Source organism: Salmo trutta, chromosome 32 (genome assembly GCF_901001165.1).
Source record: "Salmo trutta chromosome 32, fSalTru1.1, whole genome shotgun sequence".
NCBI lineage: Eukaryota > Metazoa > Chordata > Actinopteri > Salmoniformes > Salmonidae > Salmo > Salmo trutta.
Genome location: NC_042988.1, coordinates 10,801,768 through 10,820,381, shown reverse-complemented (window position 1 = coordinate 10,820,381; position 18,614 = coordinate 10,801,768). Strand labels below are relative to the sequence as shown.

Below are 18,614 nucleotides of genomic sequence, written 5' to 3'. Positions count from 1 at the left end.
ATGTACTATCAAGCGAATAGGGTGTCATTTGGGACTTAGATGATGTGAGATTGGTTTTCCTGCTGTCTCAGTCGGACCTGTAGTGGGATAATACTTATCATATCATATGATATTATATATATATTATATTATATATATATATATATATATATATATACCTCACAAGCAACCTGTGATAAAACTATGCCATTTGTATGTTAACAAAGTCTATTAAACTGAATATCTGACTCCATAAAGATGATTTAGCAATGTGCAAGAGACTATTGATGAGTTACGGTAATAGAAAGGTCAAGAAAGGTCTGAGAATGGAATTCTAAGGGCAAATAGATTTAATATCATTGTAAAATGAACGATACATTATACAATGCATAAAGCTTAAGTTACAAATCATTAACAACCATTACAAGGCATTATTCTAGGCAAGATCAGAGAGGGGGAGAGAGAGAAGTCATAGCTTGAAAGGCCATGCTCCCAAGAGTCCTTGGGGAGGAAAGAGAGAAGTGTATCTCACCAGCGACAGGTCAGGAAAAAGAAAAAGAGACAACGAATCCAAGACCCCTTTATAACATCTGAGTTGTTTGAATTCACAATCTGAGTTGTTGACCAATAGTATTACTGTAAAGTTAACCTCCAATCAGCTATTAGACCCAGAGAATGTAAAGACAACTGAACCTCTGCTTCATAGACGTGTGACAGAATGGGGGATGTCAAGAGCAACACAAAGAGGGCTGAATTCCTAAGACAACACAAAGGAAATCCTTGCATACAGTGTAAATAGTCACTTGGGGGAGCTAGGCCACTCTACAGACCTGTTCATCCTTGATAGTCAAGGACAGCTTGCAGGTACAGACTAGCTCTTCCTCAGTCTCCTCTGCACAGAGAGAGGATTGGTTTACCTGGGGGTGCAGTGGTGGTGAAGCCTCTGACGCCGTTCTGTCCCATCCGCAACCTTAACTTAACCGCTGGGCTGGAAGGAGACAGTGAAGGAAAGCTGATCTTTATCTACACTCAAACTGACAATACAATGAAAAAATACCTGCAACTGCACTATTAGAAAAGATGGTGCTATCTAGAACCTGAAAGGGTTCTTCGCCTGTCCCCACAGGAGAACCCTATGAAGAACCCTTTTTGGTCCCAGGTATAACCCTCAGTAGTGGAAAAAGTACCCAATTGTCATACTTGAGTAAAAGTAAAGATACCTCAATAGAAAATGACTCAAGTAAAAGGTACCCAGCAAAATTCTACTTGAGTAAAATTCTAAAAGTATTTGGTTTAAAATATACTTAAGTATCAAAAGTAAATGTAATTACTAAAATATACTTAAGTATCAAAAGTAAAAGTATAAATAACTAGAAATTCCTTACATTACAGTTTTTTTCAATTGCTAACATGCATTGGTCAAAACTGAAGTCACATTGTCAAAACTCTTCACACAGTCAGCGAAACAGAAGTGTATGTGGACCAAACTGTAAATCAGTGTTCATTGCTTTCACACAAAATGCATTATATGACCACATTCTCCGAAATCCATGAACTCTTTTCTCAATTGCCAGAATCTCCACCACCTGCAAAACCATATATTTGCAGAACATTTTCAAATGCTACACACTGTTTCCAAAACTGTTAAAAACACATTCAAAACAGAATGACAGCAAATGTCGTGCATTCTGAATTTTCCAGATTGAAACATATAGAAAATCTCAGCAGAATATTTAATAATTCCAAACACAGCTGATTGCAATTTCAGTTTAAAGCCTCCCCAAGTATCCATCTTTCAGTTTTACCAAACAGACAAAAGAGCACGGCTTGTGAATAATTTAGTTTGGAAACATGGATGAAGGAAGACAGGTTGGTGGGGAAAGAAGAGTGGCAGGGAGAGGGAGAATGCGTGGAGGACAAAGGAGAGGAAGACCAAGAGCGGTGGTCTCTGATGAGATAAGGGCCACAATTATTGACCATGTTGTAAACCATGGTCTCTCTTTGAGAGAGGCCGGTTTAAGGGTGCAACCGAATCTGCAGCCTTCAACAGTTGCATCAATAGTACGAATTTTCCAGCAAAACAACAGGTGAGATGTGCATCCTTCAATGATAATTGAACTGTACTGCCATTATGAAATATATCGATTGTGTTTTTCAGTAGGATCCAAAATGTTGCCTCCCACAGGAGGGAGAGGCAGAATATTATCAGATGCGCAGGAAATTGCCATTGTTGACATGGTAATTGGCAACAATGCAATAAAACCGCTGGAATTTCGGGACAGAGTGCTGGCAGACAATATCACTTTAGGAATGTGAATGCGGTCAGCACAACGACAATTGCCAGAGTCCTAGAGAAACATAAAATAAGGATGAAGCAGTTGTACACTGGACCCTCTGAGAGAAACGGTGAACGTGTGAAAGAACTCCGGTATCAATATGTCCAGGTAAGATGTCTGTTCAATAACCAAACAGGGTACATACACAGCTATGCATTATGTAAAGTACTGTAAAACTGTGGATTTACTCTATTTTAGAGAGTAATGAAGATGGAAGCCAAGCAAACTGCACATACATTCATCTTTGTGGATGAAGCTGGAACCTGCAAAAACACACTGCGGGGGAAGAAATGTAATTGGACAGAGAGCAACCGTGGATGTCCCAGGCCAGAGAGGAGCTAACATCACAATGTGTGCAGCACTGTCCAATGATGGTTTTCTGTTACACAAACTACTCATTGGCTCTTACAATACAGAGATGCTCATTTATTTTCTGGATGACCTGCAAAATCGACTTGTGCCAGCGGAGGAGAGAAGGGCAAGAAACTCCCCTACCTTCGTTGTTGTGTGGGATAATGTGGAATTCCACCACACTGCTGCAGTCACAGACTGGTTTGCTGCACATCCCAGGATGCCAGTACTATTCCTGCCTCCGTACTCTCCCTTCCTAAACCCCATAGAGGAGTTTTTCTCTGCGTGGAGGTGGAAAGTTTATGACCACCATTCACATGACCAGATGTCCTTACTGGTTGCCATGAATGTGGGGTGTGGAGACACTCCTGAAGACTGCCAGGGTGTGGAGCCACTTCTCCTGAAGACTGCCAGGGTGTGGAGACACTTCTCCTGAAGACTGCCAGGGTGTAGAGACACTTCTCCTGAAGACTGCCAGGGGTGGAGACACTTCTCCTGAAGACTGCCAGGGTGTAGAGACACTTCTCCTGAAGACTGCCAGGGTGTGGAGACACTTCTCCTGAAGACTGCCAGGGTGTGGAGACACTTCTCCTGAAGACTGCCATTATTGGATTAGATATTCCAAAAGATACTTTCCAAGATGCATCGCCAGAGAAGACATAAGATGTGATGTTGATGAGAACTTGTGGCCAAATGCAGGAGAGAGGGAGAACTAGAACCCTCACAGTACTGTACAGTATGAGTGATTATACTATACATGTTGATGAAGGGTTTTTTTGTTATTATTATTGCAGCCCTGAATTTCAGGATTCTTTTTTTGTTTCAACTTTTTATTTTCACAAGTAAATTACTATACGCAAAGATAGAAAAAATAAAGGCTACATGTGCTGCATTACTGATTCATTATTGTTACATATACTTTAGTACAGTCAATAAAGTGAAAAGGTGTTATTCTTTGTCACGTCTGCTTCCAACTCACACTCTCATACATGTAGATCCCCTGAACGCAGCTCACTTTCCAGTCCACTTTCCAACTCACACTCTCACACATAGATCTCCTGAACACAGCTCACTCTCCAGATCCCAATCACCCGAATTCTGATCACCTGTTCACACACCTGTATGTCATTATCACACACTATTTAGTTAAGTTCTTTGCACACCATCTTTATGAGATATTGTTTGTTTTTGACACACTTCTCTTTGGAGCGCTGGTTTTCCTGGCATGTACTCATCCCGTGTCAGATAGTTTTGCCTGCCTCACGAATGACGCCTTTTCCTGCCTGTACCATAGCCTATCAGATTTCCTGTTATTCACCTATTGCCTGATCTCCCGGATGACAGTACTAGCCTTTTCCCTGCCTGTACTTTCCTTTTGGACCCCTGTGTATGACCTACTGCTCCTGGACCCAGCTACCTGCCTCCTCCTGTGGTCCTTTACATTAAACACCTGCTGCGCCCTGCGCTTGAAACCAGCTCTCTGTCTCCCTCGTGTTCATTACATTCTTATTCTTTAATGAAATACTGATTTATGTGAGAAATCATTCAAACTATAAAGAGAAAAGTTAATTTATGTAATGCTCCCTGTTAGTGCTTTTTAGGTTAGTGTGTTATGAGTGACAATGTGTGCTTTCTAAGTGTGAATTGTTGCCAGTGTTATGGTCAAACGAGCTTATTTTGAGACATGTATGAAGTGTTATGGTGGTTTGAGTGAGTTTTGGAGGTGAGATTAACTGTTTGGCCAAGATGCATGTTGGTAATGCAGACTGTGAAGAGTTTTGAAAAAGTGGCTTCAGTATTGACTGATGCTTGTTAGCAATTGAAAAAAACTAAGCAAAACAGATGGCAACATTTTCTTGTTTTTTAAATGTACAGATAGCCAGAGGCACACTCCAACATTCAGACATAATTTACAAACGAAATATGTGTGTTTAGTGAGTCCGCCAGATCAGAGGCAGTAGGAATGACCAGGGATGTTCTGTTGAGTGTGTGAATTGGACCATATTCCTGTCCTGCTAAGCATTCAAATTGTAACGAGTACTTTTGGGTGTCAAGGAAAATGTATGGAGTAAAAAGTACAATATAAAATATAAATATATAAAAAAGTAAAGTACATTTACCTAAAAAAAACGACATAAGTAGAAGTTTAAAGTATTTTTACTTAAGTACTTTACACCACTGATAACCCTTTTGGGTTCCATAGAACCATTTCCACAGAGGGTTCTACCTGGAGCCAAAAAGGGTTCCCATATTGGGACATCCGAAGGACCCTTTTGGAACCCTTTTTTCTAAGAGTGTGTGTGAGGGCGTTGGTCCAGAATGTGTCTCACAGTATGTGGTAGAAGCGTATGGTAGTACTGTTAAAGAGATATCTGCTCTACATACGGATGATAAAAATCAACCAACCGCCCACATTGATCACCTCAGTCTCCTGTATATCTTCAAGCAGTGGCCCTGATGAACTTTCTGTTTAATGGAGGGGAATGTTTCATGTATGCCCATGAATGTACATTCTCACCATCTAATCTCTGATCATCCCATAGATCGCTGCACAACAGCCATATGCACCCCAGCCTAGCATTGTGCCACACGGCTGAATTTGACGATTAGAGAAGTCTTAATGCATATTTAAACGCTTTGAGATGACACGTGATTTGAAATATACAGCTGCTGTCAGCAATATGGGTTGTTATCAGGAATATATTAAGAAGACGGGGGGAGGGCAGTGTGGCACACATCAAAAGGCAACCCACTGACCCTCTGCATTAACTCATACGTCTCCGTTTCAATGACGCTCTCCACTGAATTAATTGGGTTGTTAACACAGGCAATTAGGAGTGCAGCTGAGACCAGAGGAAAAGGGGGATAGAGTCTGATGAGTGGTGATTAGATATATACACATTCATTCACACAGCCAGTAGATCTATGGGGCTCTTATTCATAAACACATTCAGAGATGCCGCATCACTTCAGAGAATGTCTCTAATGATTGTTCCTCCCTTGGCTAGTTTGAAGTTTGTTGTTAGTAGGCTATTCTTGTTCCCTCTCTTTTATTCTATTTTCTTATTTTCAGGGCCACTACTTGTTTTTATTAAGGGTCACTCTGTTCACAGGAGACCAGACCACTGTGACTAATTAGTCAAAGCTATTCAGGAATGTATTTATTTTGTGCTAAATATGCCACAATATCCATGCAGCACAGTATCATTGAATAGCAGAGCTCTATCAATGTACACTTTAAGAGATGGTGATGTGTCCTATTTCTTCAGTAATTGGGGCCCAGGGGGGCAGTCACAGTTTTGAAACGTGTATGCAATGAGGGAGGAGAATATCCTCAAGGCTGGAACCATTATTCACACTGTCAATTGTTTATTTATTTGTTTACCTAGGTTTCAGTAAATAACTCATTGGATATTGTGGATGCATAGTCTACCCTAAATGTAGAATGTTTTATTCTAATTTTAATCTGATCATTAATCTGGTTTAGGTAGTTAAAAAAGGCCTATGCTAACACACATAAAATGAATGGAATACAAATTACACTTATATTTCTGTCGAATTTGGCGTACGTAGGCAACAGTGTTGTTCAAAATGAAAATGCATATGTCCCCGCACTGCGTGTTTGTTCCCGGCCCAGTGCTCCCCTGTCCCAGATCAAAGCGTCCGTCTGTGACTCTTCGCAGGACCCGTCCGCCATACCCATAATTCCCCGCGCTGAGACAAAATGAAGGAATACAGCCTCTGCGGGAGAACAATGTTTGGGCTCTAAAGATTGAAACGGACGACCAAAGGTGAAATATACCCGCCGAAAGAGCTATTGGTGGTCATGCACTGGTAAGATAAAAGGAAATATATATTTTGGGCGAGTTTAAATATGTGAAACTCCGGCAAGAGTGTGGGACAGACAACAAAGCGCAACGCTAGACATAGCATACCGTTGCTGGAGCCGAGCATCAATTGTTCGCTTGAGTTGCATGGGCCATTTGTTATGGGTACGTCGCACATTATGCTCAGTTATGGTGTCTTTCAGTCCTCACCCAATGCCTATTAGAGGTTCAACTTTTATATCAACCGTATCAACTGTTTTCATTAGTTAGCCAGGTATTATGTATTTCATAACCGAAAATGAGGCGCTCGAAATATGTTAACGAATGACAACACATCGTGTTGTGTGAAATCGTTTGCGCGTGCATACGTCTTCTCGCAAGTTTGTCAATCAAAATTATTTTGGAATGAATTCCATAATTTAGAATCGATGTAGGACTACGTCAGGCGAGAACGTCAGATCCTCACATGTTTGGTGTAATGTTAAATTCAGTGTATGGTCTAATTTTATTTTACCGAGTATAACTGATACTGATGGCCATATTGGCTAATAATTGCATGATCCTGCATCACAAAGGGCCTGGCAGGCTGGTTAGCCAAATGGCTAATTGTTTGGTGGCTAGCCAGACGTTAGCAGTAGCTAGCTATCGGTATTTCTAGCTCCAGTGAATGACACTAGATGAATAAATCACAGCTTGGCGCTGCGAACCGATTTGTCGCGTACTTCATTATTTTGAACACTGAATACATTTTCATTTTCAACTAACGCTTACTTACATTACATACCATTTTGCTGTAGCATGTTACATATGCATCTGTTAGCTAGCTGTTAGCTTTATTTGGTATCGGCGTGCTAGCAAGTTGCATCCAATGCAATTGCAATAGAGCTAGGCTAGCTAGCTATGCTGGTGGAGACAATGAAGTTCAGATACGATTAAGTTATTCGTGATAAATCTGAAACTATTCATATGAACTGTGTTTTGTGAATGAAAACACACCATTGAAAAGCCATTCAACTGAATACAATAAATTGGCAAGGTAATGGTAGTCTGGACAATGTTACAATTATGAAATTGCTGCTTGAAATATTTGTTTATAGCTATTTCACCCCGAGTTAGGCTATATCAGTGCATCTGATGTTTTCCTCAAGGTGATGCACTGGTTTTGGATGCTGTTCCTCTCATTCCAAAAACTCCATTTTGATTTGCCTTTGGAATCCTTCATTCCTCGTGGCATTGTAAAATAGCACAGCAGCAGAGACATGACTGACCTCAGTCATCTCAAATTTCATGGTATGAAGGTAGCTAGCTTAGAAAAGTGTTAATTTTGAACAGTATGAGAGTTGTATCTTTTGAGATCAACCTAATCTTCCTGTAGCTATATACAAGTATATTACAGAGCCAACGGTTTGCATTATACCCATGGTATCAGTTTAATTTGCTTCATGATTTCGGTGGCTAGTACTGGCTACTCTTGCTTGGTTCGTTAACTTTAAAGCCCTTGTTTGATGGGTTTCCTATGATGATGACAACCCATAGTCACAGAATAAAATGCAGAAAATGACTTTCCACTACCTGTAGAACCTAACTGGGCTCTCACCTCTTTTTTTAGTTAATTAGCCTAGTCCTCAAATAGGATGACAGATTAACACACAGCTTCAGGTTCATTCCACTCTCTCATAGGATGTCAGGGTTGAACATGTTATAGGCTATACCTTTTACCCAGGTTAATTTAGCTGCATCTGAGATTGACTGAAGACTTTCTAAAGTAGCCTTCTACTTCACCATGTTTTTAGGATACCATAATTCACAAAAGTCAGACTCCAGACCGTGGCTGTTTTGTTGTTGACCCACACACCCTCATTATTAATCCGGCTAAGCACTTGGTGGGGAGATCAGAGCCGGGCATGAAACTGATTCCTCAGGGACGGCCCATTGTAACAATGCTGCTCTTCCAGTCACTGTCTGGACTAGAGGTCGGCCGATATGATTTTTCAACGCCGATACCGATTATTGGAGGACCAAAATTAGCCGATACCGATTAATCTGCCGATATGTGTATTAATGACAATTACAATAATTCTGAATGAACACTTTTTATTTTAACTTAATATAATAAATCAATTTAGTCTCAAATAAATAATGAAACATGTTCAATTTGGTTTAAATAATGCAAAAACATAGTGTTGGAGAAGAAGGTAAAAGTGCAATATTTGCCATGTAAAAAAGCTAATGTTTAAGTTCCTTGCTCAGAACATGAGAAGATATGAAAGCTGGTGGTTCCTTTTAACATGAGTCTTCAATATTCCCAGGTAAGAAGTTTAGGTTGTAGTTATTATAGGAATTATAGGACTATTTCTCTCTACCATTTGTATTTCATATACCTTTGACTGTTGGATGTTCTTATAGGCACTATAGTATTGACAGGCTAATCTCGGGAGTTGATAGGCTTGAAGTCATAAACAGCGCAATGCTTAAAGCGAAGAGCTGCTGGCAAATGCAGGAAAGTGCTGTTTGAATGAATTCTTACGAGCCTGCTGCTGCCTACCACCGCTCAGTCAGACTGCTCTATGAAATATCACATCATAGACTTAATTATAATATAATAACACACAGAAATACGAGCCTTAGGTCATTAATATGGTCAAATCCGGAAACAATCCTTTCGAAAACAAAATGTTTATTCTTTCAGTGAAATACGGAACAGTTCTGTGTATTATCTAACGGGTGGCATCCCTAAGTCTAAATATTGCTTTTACATTGCACAACCTTCAATGTTATGTCATAATTATGTACAATTCTGGCAAATTAATTACGGTCTTTGTTAGGAAGAAATGGTCTTCACACAGTTCGCAACGAGCCAGGCAGCCCAAACTTCTGCATATACCCTGACTCTGCTTGCACAGAACGCAAGAAGAGTGACACAATTTCCCTAGTTAAAAGAAATTCATGTTAGCAGGCAATATTAACTAAATATGCAGGTTTAAAAATATATACTTGTGTATTGATTTTAAGGAAAGCATTGATGTTTATGGTTAGGTACACATTGGTGCAACGACAGTGCTATTTTTGCGAATGCGCTTGTTAAATCATCGCCCGTTTGGCGAAGTAGGCTGTGATTCGATGATAGATTAACAGGCACCGTATCGATTATATGCAACGCAGGAGAAGCTAGATAAACTAGTAATATCATCAACCATGTGTAGTTAACTAGTGATTATGTTAAGATAAGTTTAATGCTAGCTAGCAACTTACCTTGGATCCTTGCTGCACTTGCGTAACAGGTAGTCAGCCTGCCACGCAGTCTCCTCGTGGAGAGCAATGTAATCGGCATCCAAAAATTCCGATTACCGATTATGTAAACTTGAAATCGGCCCTAAATAATCGGCCATTCCGATTAATCGGTCGACCTCTAGCCTGGACAGTTAATTTATTTCCTGTGAGTTGGTGTCTGCAGCACATGTAAACAAAAATAAACCATCATAGATCACTGATGGAAAATCCACCCAGTTAATGTTTCCTTTCCACTCATCCAGGAGTGTTGCGCTCTGGCTTCACATATGCTATCTGGGGAGATACACATTTTTAGAGCAGAAGACGCATTTCTGTTCGCTGTAACATATGGACAATAAAGTTTGATTGCATTTTACTTCAGCTCCTGCTCTTTCTTCCCCAGGATGGTTCCGGTTGGCTCCCTGTAGTTGAATCTGCCCATCACCACCAAGTTCATCATGAGCATCATTCAAGACAAACTAGGTAATGACTTCCTGCGCTCCAATGGGAGCATGGACTCCAACTTCTCCCTGGCATGATCATGTTCAGTCACCTGCCCCCTGTGACCAGCTTCACCCGGCTGGCCGCCCAGTCTGTTATGCAGGACCTGCCAGGCCCCCACGAGATGATCCTGAAGAAGGAGCGGGACTCTCCAGACTGCAGCATGGGCGGCCTGGGGGGGTATGGAGGGGTGGGGGACTACGTCCATGCCATGGACATCAAGCAGGAGAAGATGACAGAACATGACTACCGTCTGCCGCTGTACCCTGGAGGCCCGGGGAAGAGCACAGAGCTCCTGGAGGTGTCCATGGGCAACCACCAGAACTTGCTGGTGCATGACCTTAGCCAAGGCAACGTAAGGCCTTCTGACACATTGATACTTTTAGGGCTGGTTTCCCATACACACTTAAGCCTAGTCGTTGACTAAAAAGCATTCTCAATAGAGATTCTCCATTGAAAGAGCTTTTTAGTCCAGAACTTAATCTGTGTCTGGGAATCCAGACTGTAATGTTGTTCTTTAGACCAGAGAATTCAAGGCAAGGCACCACACCATAATAGGGATTTAAAAAAAAATCTTAATTCTATCACAATCGACTTTTTTACCAGTTGAATGTAGACACAAATTCTTTTATTACACATTTTCAGACATATATTGCCCCAATTTGCATATTTAAATAAAATATCATTAAATATGCATATGATTGCATATCAAGCAAATCCATATTTCTGGACACTGGATGAAGTCAGCCTCAATATTTTGGTTTCATTTTAAGACACTCCGGGACCAGACTTGTCCAGAGCAGATTGTGGGTAAATACTTTTTTCGTCTTCCTATCTGTAAAATACTAAAGACATAGACATCCGTAAAAAGCATTTTTGGCATATTTTCCCAACAAGATCTTACCTAGATTAAAAAATTTACAAGATATCAACAATTTCCTCTGGGCAAGTCTGATGACTATCTAATCATAACCATACAGCATTTGGTGAAAGCAGATGCTTCTGAAGCTGAGGAAAAATAGTTTGTGTGGGAAGAGTCTGACTTTCGGTAAATTGCAGTTAAAGAAAAGTACTGTGAAATTAGGCTATCAAACGCTTATATAGACCCAATCACCATCTCTTCAAGGTAAGTTACTATATAGTCCAGTTTGTAACATTCTCTATGAAATGGGCTTTTAAATTGTGTAATTCAATCTAGTGAGCTTTGAAATGAGTGGTTCAAATTAATAAAAATGTTGATGACTAGTATGAGAAAGTAAAGAAAATATACATTTTCATCTAGTTTGATATTTTTATATAGATTTTTGGAAAATACTAATGTTAATGGACTAAAATGTCAACAATCTCAAAATTGATAGGTAAATGCAAAAATGTCATTTCAGCCTATGGTGCCTGGCCTTAACCCACACAAAATCTCCCTCTTTTGTTATGTTAAAAATAAGTATGATATAAGGAGGAACATGGGTAAACAAAAGCAAATTTTCTCTATTGAAATGTCTAATTCACCACAGAATTACAAATAAAAATGTTTCTCTGGAGGTTTGGTTGATCAGATGTCCACCTGCCTTTCGGGGGGCGGGCTTGTAAAATAGCCAATCTCACCAAAGACTGATGGATAAGGGGAATGGGGGGGGGGGGGAGCAGCAGAGGGAGGATTTAGTAATGGTGACCTAAATCTAAGACATCAAATGCAAAATATGTCCCTCCCAAAATGATTTGGATTGGGCCTCTGTGTGAATGGAAACTTCTTGGCAAGGACACGGTCGTCTTGTTTGAGCTTGCACTCACACATTGTCTTTACACACACACACACACGCTCTCTCTGCCTAACAATAGCCAGGCTCCAGAGTTTACTAGGCAGCACTTGCATGCTCATTGAAAAGCTAGACGTATCATTTCTTGCTCACTAAATATGGTTTAAAGGTTTATCCAAGGACATTTTAGAGAATATATTACATTAACTTTTACATTATTTGTGTATTTTTATTTAACCTTTTATTTAACTGTTATTATATTACTGAGGAGAATGGAAGACAAACATTTTTCTCCCCTCAAAAAGGCGATTCCCTACTAAAGTTATGAGTAGTTTAATTTGGAGTGCAGTCAGAGCACCCCAAATGGTGCTATTAATTTCAGGATAATGGCATGCTTGTGAGCTTACAGCCATTTTGTGCCCACTGGGTCTGCACTCTTTTGGTTGAGGAAATGAGACAGGGTTTGTTTTGGCTAGCCTTACCCCTGATCTAATACAATGATTGGTTGATATTTGAGAGTGCTGTCGTCTTTCTCACATGTACCAATCCACACTCAGGCTGTCTGAAATTAAACCCTATTCCCTATATAGTGCAATACTTTTGACCAGGGCCTATAGGCCTCTGGTCAAAAGTAGTGCACTATATATGAAATAGGATGCCGTTTCAGACAGCCATGCTCTTAGTATCCATATGGTGTTGGGAAGTGTAATTTGAAATGGCAGTGTGGGTGGGGGGGATCAATGTCCCAATGAATCCCAGTGTCCCTCCCCTTTCCCAAACCACAGACCCTTTTGTTTGAAGATTGCTCTTCATAGTGAGTGAACAACATGCTGAATATTAATGAGTCTGCATTTAGACTTGAGCCGCTAGTTAATAAGCATAGGCCTTTTCTATGGGCTACTAAGTGTGTCTCTCAAATGACACCTATTCCCTTTATATAGGCCATTTGGTACGCATCCTAAATGAAGAGCAGCTCTCCATTTTGAATGACGGCTTAACTGTGTCTGGAGAGATGCACAGAGGGAGCCATAAATATGTGGTTTATTACTCTACCTTCTGGCACCTTTCCCAAGGCAGCCCTCTGCAATGGCTCAAATGAGCTTTCACTAAATGCTGCATGAGTCTGTTTGTTTTTGTTTTGTTTGTGTACACGTGCAATATGTAGGCTATGTGAATGTGTGACTGAACTAGGCCCTTCCCATTCTCTCAAGTGCTCATTTAATTTTCTGTCTTTCTCGCTCTGCACCTCCCTTTTTGTCATCCTCCCAGCTGCCGAGTCGGTTAGGAAAGGAGTCTTCAGGAAAGAGAGGTCAAAGGTCAAATGGTGAGGAGGGCAAGCCCCGGAGGAAACGTGGAGAGCCTAAGGTGTGTGATATGCATCCTAAGTTATCTTGATTTAGATATGATTCATTCACTGAAATTTGGTCTTCATTTTTTAATAGTTGAGGGTCCATTACATTTGAGTATTTTTTCCCAGAACTTAGTTTCTATCTTCAGTGAAACGATCATACATTGAATGAGTTAAATTGAATTTGGTGGTTGAATTGACCTCCTTTTGTCCAACAGCAATCAATGATGCTGGATGCAGATGGAGGCAGCCTGTGGCCCAACGGGAAGCTCCACATCTGTGAGCACTGCGGCGCATCCTTCAGGAGCTCCTATCACCTGCGCAGACATGTCCTCATCCACACAGGTACCTAGGCCTCTACTGACTGATCAACTATGCTAATTTTTATTTTATTTTTTTTAAATGAAAGTGATCTCTTGAGGAACAAGAGTATTTGTGTTGAATTGAGTAGATAGACAATATGTTTGTTATGGGAGGTCCTCATTCACACAGGTACCTACGCCACTGATCAAAATGTCTGTTCATTTCTAGCATTCTGTGTGGTCTCGGTTAGTTTTTCACTAGATTATAAAAGCTGAAAGCTCTCCAGAAATGTTTGGAATAGATCTTGTGTGTTAGAAAAACTAGGTTGTTCACAAAGTCACTGTAGGAAACTTTGAAATGAAACCAGTGCCGTATTAGTTTTCAATGGAGTAGGCAAACAGGATTTAACTGTGGCTGTGGTGTTGCCTTAGGTGAGAGGCCGTTCAGGTGCAGCCAGTGTAACATGAGTTTCATCCAAAATACCTACTACAGCGGCACGAGAAGATCCACAGCGGTGAGTGGAATGTCAAATCCCACACACACGTCAAGCACACTAATGACATGTGAGACAAACAATCAATTACCTTTGTGCACCAATAGTTTTGCTCATTGTGTCATCCAACTATGTTTTGTAGATGGTTATTTTTCTTTAGATTTTCTGTGATGTTTCCCCTGACAGGAGAGAAGCCTTTTTGCTGTGACCAGTGTAACATGCGCTTCATTCAGAAATACCACATGGAGAGACACAAGAGGACCCACAGTGGAGAAAAGCCATATAGATGTGAGACCTGCCAACAGGTAGTGACCTCCACATGGAAAATCTACTGAAATAGGATGATGTGTGTTGGGAGGGGGGTGGTTATGATGAATGTCTGCTTTTAACATGTGGAAGCAGCAGCACTTTTGAATGGCCAAGACAAATGTCCCCTCAAGGACAATGCATCTTAATATGCCCACTTCCATTATGGCATGACCTGACAAGTTATTTCTCGTAATGAAAATGTCTTCGTGTCTATCCCATTCTGCTGTTTACAGTCTGTACCCTACTTGTGGTCTCTCTGCCCTGCAGTTTTTTTCCAGGACAGACCGATTACTCAAGCACAAGCGAACCTGTGGAGAAGCCATAAAGAAGGATCTGGAGCCCGGGATGTTGGACCTGGGCTGTGAGGACATTGGGCAGGGCAGCTACGGAATCACTCAGGGAAACGCTGGGCCCTCGGGCCGGAAGAGGGGCAAGTCCAAAAACTCTGGTGAGGGAGGGGAGCGCAAGAGGAAGAAAGCGGCAGGGCCGGCGGAAGCAGGAGGGCTGGGCGGAGCACACATCCATGGGGCACCGTCGGGAGGCTACAGTCTCCATGACTACAGTGTGGAGAATCACACTGTGTCCTCGTCCACTCCGCCAGGACCCAGTATGCACCACGAGCATCACGGCCAAGCCCCTAAGATGGCCTTCAAGAAGGCTAACCGCAAGGCCCTGGACCAGGCGGGCTTGGGGCAGGCCAAGCAGGGCACTATGGAGCAGGGTGTGGGGATGGTCGCGATGGGCCTCATGCAGGGCTCTGAGGCAAAATCGGGTCCCACCAGCAGTAACTACGACGACCATGCAGTTCCTCAAGAAGAGGCGCTACCTTAACGCGGCCAACAGTGCAGCATCAGGGGCCGGGGTGGCAGGGGGCAGCACCAACGATTATGAGGTCAACGTTGGTCATCTGTCGTCCCAGCAGTCGGTTATCCAGGGGGTGGTCTCGGGCGTGATGGACGGCGACTCACCCCTCAGTCTGCTAGACTCCTCCCCAAGGGCGTGGATAAGCACGACAGGTCGGGGATCCCTGACGAGGTGCTGCAGAGCCTGCTGGACCACTACACCCAGAAACCAGACGGCTCGCACCACGACGTGCACTTTGACCTCAGTGACCAGCACGTGGCGCTGCACCCTGTCTCAGCAGACGGCTCTGACCTGAGCCACGATGCAGACTCCCCCAGCCCGTCTGGAGATAAGACGGTCATTATGCACGAGTACTCTCGCTTCCTGCTGCAGGCCCTGGAGCGCACCAGCCACAACACAGGCTTCCCCCTGGGCCCCGGGCCTCCAGCTACAGGGCCCTTCACCAGCTCCCACCAACGCAACCCGCTCTTTTCAGACAAGCACATGTACACTACGTCCCCTCTGGAGTGTGGCTTCGGCCAGCCTGTGGCCTCTCCCACCCTGCCCTCCTCCATGCCAAAGTCCCACTTTGTGATGCTGTCGGGCTCCTCTCCACAGCACGGCTTCCACCTAAACAGCCTGGAGCCTGCCACCCACCAGCAGCTTACCCTTCTCAGGAGCTCACTGACCAGATGGAGAAGCAACACCTCTTCCCCCTCCTCCTATCAGATCAGCCCCTCTGACCTGGGCAGCCAGAAGGACTCGCAGAACCTGGCTTCTCTGGACCCCTCCAAGGGCTCCTACACAATCGAGAACTTTGCCCAGGCCTTTGGATCTCAGTTCAAGTCGGCCAGCCGCAGCGCCTTGTCGTACGGCGCTGACTCTAGCGGGGAGGTGGACCACAGGATAAGGACGCCAGTCTCCGAATTCTCAGGGTATACTAGTTTGTTAGCCGACGTCAATGAGGCAGTAAGTACAGGTTCCAAAACCCCAACAAGCCAAAGCTACAGATGAGGGCCTGGTAGGGGACAGCATTCTGTTGGAGGTTCATGTTTTGTCCAGTATTTTTTGTTTTTTTGTTGTGCGCCTATTTTATTTTTTTATTAAGTGAAGTTTTAATTATTTATTACACTGCCGCTATGTTTGTGCCCCACCCCTCTCCCCAGGGCTGGTCTTCAAGGCCTATTCAAATGCAATTTTTTAAGATATATTTTTTAAGTAATATCTATGTATTTAGTCCGTTTTCTTCATCTTTTTTTGTGTCATCTTTGGTCTGCTCGTTAATCGTTAGAATGAAAAGTACCTTTTTAAAGCAAACAACAGAGTAGCAATGAACTTTTCTCCCATGAGCTTAAGGGTTTTAGCAATCAACTTTACAATTGTAGCTAGCATAATAATGGGAATAACAATGATGGGGGCAGGGAATAGCCTACAACTGAAATTGCAAAAAAAGAAATAATGATATTGTCTGTTACAAGGATAAAAGTATTACTCAGGAAAAAGTGTAAACGGAGGAAATTGTGTAGTGCAGTGAGCACTCATTTTAGAGGTGTATTTGCAACTACAAAGAGGATGCTTTGTTTGGTTATTTCTTGTGTTTTATACCTTGGTTGATGAGTGCAACAAATAATGGAGGCTGCTGTCAGCTCACTTACACTGAGAACACTTTCCACTTAGCTATATAGAGATTATGGTACTTTCTTGTCAATGTGAAACTCGTGTTTTCTTTCAATAAGGGCCATATATTTATAACAATATATAAATGTATAATAACAGTTATAATCATTCTGGGGAACTGCCAGGTGAGGTAGAGGAAGTGAGAGGGGCCTGGATTTGGGGGTAAATTGTTTTCCTTATTAGTTTTAGGAGAACATAGTGACGATATTCTTTGGCCAATAGAGGTTGCTGTTGGACAGCTGTGGAATTGCCTTCATCTTTCTCCCCTCTTCTTCCTCTTCAATTCTTTACTTTCCTTAAAAGAATCCGATTAGCACTTTGAGCCATTTATTCATGAATAAACTAAACTACCCCATAAGATCATGGAAGACATTTGAAACAAACGGAGTTGCTTTCTAAAGATTTGTATTGATCGGGTTGGGGTTACCTCCATATGCAGATGTGGGGTTGAAAGCATATTGAGCAATGGGTTGTGAGGGGGGGGGGGGCTTTGGTTGGGATGACATGGTCTTGTTTGGGAGGGTATGTGAGGGGAGGGGGTGGTTTGGGCCTGGGGAGTTTTTTTATTAGCATTATGTCCTGGATGTTATCACGTGTAGATTCATGGGGAGGGAGGGATTGTTTTATGGAAATGTATTAAGTTAAATTGGGAATAAATGTATAAAGTAATTCACCACTCTGTTTAGCATCTTTGCTTTACTATTTGAAGTTAAGTGTATTAGTGGCTGAATATTTCTTCCCCTGTTACTGAGAGAGCCTGGAAACGTGTAAGGAAATGATCATGTGACTAAATCTAACCCATATACCTATAACAAACCCAAAGCATTAGACATTTCTGGTGTGCTGGCACTACCACAATGGTATTTTATGAGGAATGGGGTGCCTAGTCCTGGAAAATGTTGCCTACAAATAAATTGTGTGCGTCCCAAATGGCACCCTATAAAGTGCACTACTTTTGACCAGGGCCCATAGCAGAATAGGGTGCCATTGTGGACGTACACATTGTCTAAATGAAATGTACATTTCTCTGCCTGTGTCTAATGCATCCTTTGATTATGTGATTTCTTGCAGTCCTTCAATTAATCTAATTTATTTGATGTACTTTTTGTAAATCAAACAATTGCATTTTCTTTCATAGCCACGACTGGCCTTTTGAGCTAGAAATGCTATCACTCCTTTATTTTTATTTTATCGTTTTCTTTCCTGATGCCCCTTTTTGTCTTACAGAATCATGAAACATGGCTGAATGACTGCAATGTTGCAATATCATAGGGAACAATGACTGACCACTACAACCGTGCTCTGTTTTTATTGGATAGGAGGCTGAGGGGTGAACAATAAAGACATTGACCTTTTATATACCTCGTTATCACTGTAAACACACAAGCAGGGACAAAGGACAAAAGGTTTGTTGTATGGAGCAGAGATGCTGTCTGTTGTATGCGGCTATTTTTAAACCTTGTCCGATAAATGTCATTAACACCTGTTAAGCAGGGTATGTTGTTGCTTTAGGGTTCTGTAAATGCCTAATCATGCCAACCAGTGCAGTCTACAGTTCAACTGTCTCCAAGGTAACATTTGTTACTTCCTATATTGTATGCCTATTGTTTACAAACACTACGT

The 18,614-nt window shown here is 42.0% G+C and overlaps 1 pseudogene; it reads left to right on the top strand.

Annotated features, from left to right (window-relative positions):
- Window positions 1-6,330: 6,330 nt before the first annotated feature.
- On the top strand, window positions 6,331-16,524 carry LOC115171052 (zinc finger protein 281-like; annotated as a pseudogene).
- Window positions 16,525-18,614: the final 2,090 nt, after the last annotated feature.